We start from the raw sequence: 5,660 nt of genomic DNA, 5'->3' as shown, positions 1-5,660 counted from the left end.
GGGGCCTGGCCATGGGAAAGGCCCCTACTTCTCCCAAGTTTGTAGGACAAGACTCACATATTAGGCAAACACAAGATTTGTACTCAGGTTGTGTCTTCTTGTGGTTGTTTTGTATCTGTTGTTTTACATCTCTAAAATGTTTGTTGTTGTTTTACACATTTTTGTAACAATTTTCTTGTCTTTTGTGTCATTGTGTCTCTTTTAGTGGTTTTGTATCTCTTTTTTGCTGTTTTGAATATATTTTTTCCTGTTTTGTGGACTTTTGACTTGTTTTGTTTTCATTTGATTGACTTTCCACCAGAAAGGTTAACAGTCCCTTCACAGTACCCTGGTCTAGGGGGCCCTGTGCATGTGCCCGGTAGGCCCGTTCAGTAATCCATCCATGGGTGACACCCTTCAGGGTGGGACCAAAAAGCATGTTTCTCCCTCTTTGCCTGCCTTATCAGAACAAAGTGCTTCTCTTCAGTAGCCCGGCCCCTCACTGACCTCCCCGTCACATCTCGTCATGCAGCTTCAAAAGAAAATGCATCACATTAACTAGTACAAGTTCATTTAATCCCAAAACCAAGTCTGAAACCGCAGACAGCACAATGACAGGAGGACAACATGTCCACTTTCCAAAGTTTCCCCACTGTCTGAAAATATCCTGACTTCAGTTTTTAAAACCTTCTCATCTCAAGGTTTAAAGCTTTGTGTCAGAATGAAGATGAACAAAAGAACATGTCTATATGTCAAAACAAACATAAGTGGATCAGAAGAGGGTCCACATCACCTTCCATATGCAGAAAAACAGCTCTGACTGTCTGACATGTCTTAATTACACTGGGCACTGTGATGAACATCTAAAGTCTCAGCCGGTGACAGGAGGAGAACATGTTGCTGTTTGATCACAGCGTGTGCAGAGAGCAGCACCATGAGGAAACAACCAGTGGCTCCGTCTCTGTGTAACAACACACTGATCAAACACACTGCTGCGTTATGAACTACACACACACACACACACACACAGTGTTGTTCTAACAGGAAGGTCCTCATGGAAAACCCCAGCCTTTGTTCTTGAGTCCCCGTGGTTATCGTGCCCACAGGGTGATGTCACACAGAGCAAGAAACGAACTGAACTAACCCGACTCACCAAGTGGGTTTAACCAAGCACAACCAGGCCAAGCGGGGGGTTTATAGTGACCACAGTCTGGCCTGCAAACACACGACCCCTGTGCCCCAGAGCAACCTTCCGACACACAAATCACATAAAACCAAACACACGACCCCTGTGCCCCAGAGCGACCTTCTGACACACAAATCACATAAAAAAAAACAACAGAGGAAAAGAAGGAAGACAGAGGAAGGTCATCTGGACCGATGGAAGCATCCAGAGCCTGACGTGCTCATTCCACTTGTATTCATTTGGAGATATTAGGTTAAAATGAAGTTAGTTCATCAGTAAATCTGTGTTAATTAAGTGCTGTCTATCGTGGTAGCTTTTACTATGTCACGGCTGGGTTCATTAGCTTCCCCAGGACTGAAAATAACATGAGCACAGAGAAGGAAGTGCCTGACATGCACACCGGGCTTCATCGTGGTCTTCAGACCTGACTCCTCTGACACACATGCAGAAAGAGAAACTGAATCATATCAAAAGAAATTCTTGAGTTTTTTAATCTTGAGAAAATGCATGCTGGGAAGTTTATTTAAATAAGCTAACCATATCGCTAAATACTTTAATTGATGAATTAACTAAACAATCCATTGAACATTTAGTCAACTGAACTAGGCGTTTAATAGACAAGATTTAATAGAAGTTTATGTAATACAAGTAATTATGATAAAATCAAGTCAACAGTGAAACAAGCCACTTCACAGATTAAGACTCAAATTCACCAGGACTTACTGTTGTTGAAGTAAAACACAGAATTTGTTGGCACAATTAGATTTTTTTAAAGTTATTAACTCCTACTTATACCCAACATAACAGGTGTTTATGCCAAACAATAAACTGCGGTTTTAACAGTGCACGCTGGCTGACTGGACGCTGCTCTTCAGTCTCTTATATCACCATATCCACAAGCTTTAAGTTCTTCAGACTCAGCAGTGTATCAGTGTGGCCTTTTAGGCTCCTATGCAGAAATTCCACCGATAAAAACGCGCTCGCCTCAATGAAATCCAAGCAACAAGAAAACCCTAGCATGTAACTCGTCATTAAACCGTCAGTGATTACATAATAAAAGTGATGATGTGGATGGCAATCAAGCCCTTTAATAAAACCTAGAGAACAGACGATGTAAAATAATGACATCAGTCAAGAAAACATTGCAGAGCTTTTACTGGACGCTGCGACCACAAACCACTGATGAAGTCAGTGGGAATTCTGTGGAGAATACAGTGACGGACAGACGGACCGACGGCCAGAGACTGACGGACACCAGTGGTTTAGTTACAAGAAACAGACAAAGCAAATAGTTTTACGATGCAAAAAGCCAAGATATCAGCATGCGCTGTGGAATCTTCTGAATCCCCATGTGTCTCCTCATCAGCCCACTAACTAAATATTTTGCCTCAAGCTGTGCGGCTGAAGTTTCTCTCCTGTTTCTGATGTTTGCTGCTGTTTTCACTGACTCTGCACCGACAGCTCGTCCAGTCTCAGATCTGCCCGAAAGAAAACTCCAGCAAAGCCCCGGAGGACCGGGCCGGAGCCGTGACTTCAGGATGGTTCTCGTGTTTTTGGACATTCTTTTCAATCAAGACGGCCTCAAGGTTCAGCCCAGGAGGTCACTGGTTTGAATCCTCAAGAAAATCCAGGCTGGGAGGGAATGAGAAATTTGCTTCCTTTCCCTCAACAAGTTTTATTGTGATGTTACTCGGTTACTGGGGTTCTGGTACTTTCCTCTACAGTTAAGACAGAAACAACGTCCTTTTATTTTTTATTTTTTCTACCTAAAACTATGTCTAGATGCCTTCTTCTAAGTTTCTTCAACATACTACGACCTGGATGACTGGGGTGCTGGTTAAAATTCAGATTTCACATTCAGCGTCAGGTAAAATAATAGTTAGACTAACAGACAGAATTATCTTTTGTCCAGTTCATGTTGATTGAGGCTGTGAGAAGAACAAATAATACTGATGATAAAACGAGGTCTGGTTCTTTACGGCAGGACAGAAGCTCCAGGTCAGACAGCTGTGACCTGGCCACTTTTCTAAAATTACAACCTGTCACACAGCTCTCCTCCAGCCCACCGTTTTTAGTTCACGTAGGGACGCTGTAGCAGCATTTTGGTTGCAATCAATCTCCAACAGTCCTCTGGATTAAACGCCACATGTTGCTTGTCCAGCGACACATAGAGGTGTTTTTGACTGACGCCTCTATCTGAACTTTTTCTTATGGTTAGATTTAGGCACAAGTACAGTTTAGTCACGGCGTAAGGGAAACACCTTGGTTTGGGTTAAAATACCTATTTCATTATAGTTATTGTAGCAATAATAAACACATGGATAAGTTTAGGGAACAATCATGGTCATGGTTAAAGGAAACCAACATTATCAGGTGCAGACAGGGAACCATCACAGATGTTTTGTCCTCTGTGGACAAAATGCCTCCAGCTGGCTTCCTCCTTCGTTCTTATTTATTCACAATCACTACCAAAAGCCGAGAGGCTGCGCCACACAAACAGATGCTGTGCTAAAGGACAACTGGTGTGCCCTTTTTCCTTGGAGAAGAGTCACAATTCAGAAGCTGTTTTAAAACTTGACCATACGAAATATAATATTAAATGTCTAAAACAGGTTTCATGTGATACGCTTGAAGATTCTTTTAACTAAAGTCAAGAGTTTCAAAACCTCAGCTTTTACACAAATAAGGGAAAGGTTTAGGGTTAAGTGAAATAAATTGAGCATGTTAGAAACCTTTATGTTTATAGAACTGAGTTCTTTTCTCTTGTCCTACATCGGGTCTGTGAGAAGAACAAATAATACTGATGATAAAACGAGGTCTGGTTCTTTACGGCAGGACAGAAGCTCCAGGTCAGACAGCTGAAGAATTCCTCCTCCACCACAGAAACGGAGCTCTGCCTCAGATGAGATCAATTTGTCGAGCTGTGAAATACTGCAGTGCCAGAAAATCCTCCGCTGCTCCACCCAAACGTAACGGCAAGTGTCTTAATTAAAACTGGCCCTTCCTGAACACCATAGACAACATGACACCAGCCTCCTGATTGGCCACAGGACACACATCTCTTCCTGTTTTGGGGGGGCATCAATAACTAAGTTTAACAACCAGTGAGTTTTAATGGGATCTGTGTGTGAAGCTTCTTTATCAATAGGTCTAATGACTGAGTTTAGCCCGGCAGCCGATATTCTGCCGACAGTTAAAGCCGAGTTATCAGATCCGCTTTTCTCCAGGGCCAGGGGCTTCTGTGACTGGTTTGAGACCCCACAGAGGGTCTGGGCTTGTCTCTGCTGGGTCCCAGTAAACCAACAGCACAGAGAGGTTTTCACCAGACTCAGTCAATTCGGGTCCTGAGCTGTAAAACACTGTAATGTGGGCGACAGAAAACAAGTGCAAAGAAAGGAAACATCTTCCTCCTGCTGTCATTTCACTATGAGCACACACAACCTCACCATCATCTCATAGCGAGGTCCAGTCTTAGTTATATTTCTACATCATTCCCCACAAAGATTTTATTGTTTATCACATAAACTGTGGAAAACAAAACTAGGTTTACAACCAGAAATGGTCGGTTTCCTGGGATTAACTCCAGTAACTGTAAAGGAACAGAAACATTTGAATTACTAAATTAAATCTGATTATGTAGACAAAATCGTTGCAGACTTTAATGGTCACTCATGCAGCAAATCCAAACAGGATGAGCCACACATTTCTAGAATAAATATTTGTAAGGAGACAGACTTAAGTGAGATTTTAAAAGAAAATTTTAGTATTTGAAAAAACAAGTACTTCTACATCATAATAAAAGAAAGTGAAATCATAATTTTAAGACTGAAACAATAAACATATAAAATATATAAATATTACAAAAATAGAAGGGGGTTGAAACTCACTTAAAGCACAATGTCCTCTGTTAAAGACACAATGAAATAAAACTATACAACTAATACTCCTGTGTGTTAACTCTTTACATCCATCACATTATGACAAAAACAGATCCTTTTCAGTATTTATCAAATGTTCCTCTTCATTTATAAATACAGTAATACGTTTGACAGCTTGTCCGTGATCTAATCAATAAAAAAATGATTTGGGGCGTCACATAAAGCTGCAGCCGACTCGTGGATCTCACAAACTACATTTCCAGGTCCAGTTCTTTCATTTCTCTGTCGTTGTCCTGATCTAACAGCACAGATGGGGTAGGCCTGGGGGGTGGGGGTGGTGTGTGTGTTGGTTGTTGGGGGGGAGGTCCACTACACCTCTGACTGCTCACTCTCTCTCGCCCACGTTTGAACTGTCCCAGGGCGATCTGATCTGAATCCTCACATTACAAAAGCTGCTTCACTGTGACTTTGCCAGATGAAAGTGATTGACAGGTGTGAGAACCAATCAGAACTCATTAAAGTCCTGCTGCCAGTGAATGCCTCAGTTTGAAGCACAAACAATGACATGATGCTGGACTTGGCCTATGATGTCTTTTATGTCCCACCCACCCCCGACC

General features: G+C 42.0%; 1 protein-coding gene across 1 annotated transcript in view; it reads right to left on the bottom strand.

Moving 5' to 3' along the window:
* Nucleotides 1–5,660, bottom strand: part of prdm6 (PR domain containing 6) — a 120,044-nt gene that overhangs the window by 60,705 nt on the left and 53,679 nt on the right.

Source organism: Monopterus albus, unplaced genomic scaffold (assembly GCF_001952655.1).
Source record: "Monopterus albus unplaced genomic scaffold, M_albus_1.0 scaffold26.1, whole genome shotgun sequence".
Classification (NCBI taxonomy): Eukaryota; Metazoa; Chordata; class Actinopteri; order Synbranchiformes; family Synbranchidae; genus Monopterus; species Monopterus albus.
Note: the sequence above shows the minus strand (reverse complement) of the source record. Positions and strands in the feature narration are given on the sequence as shown.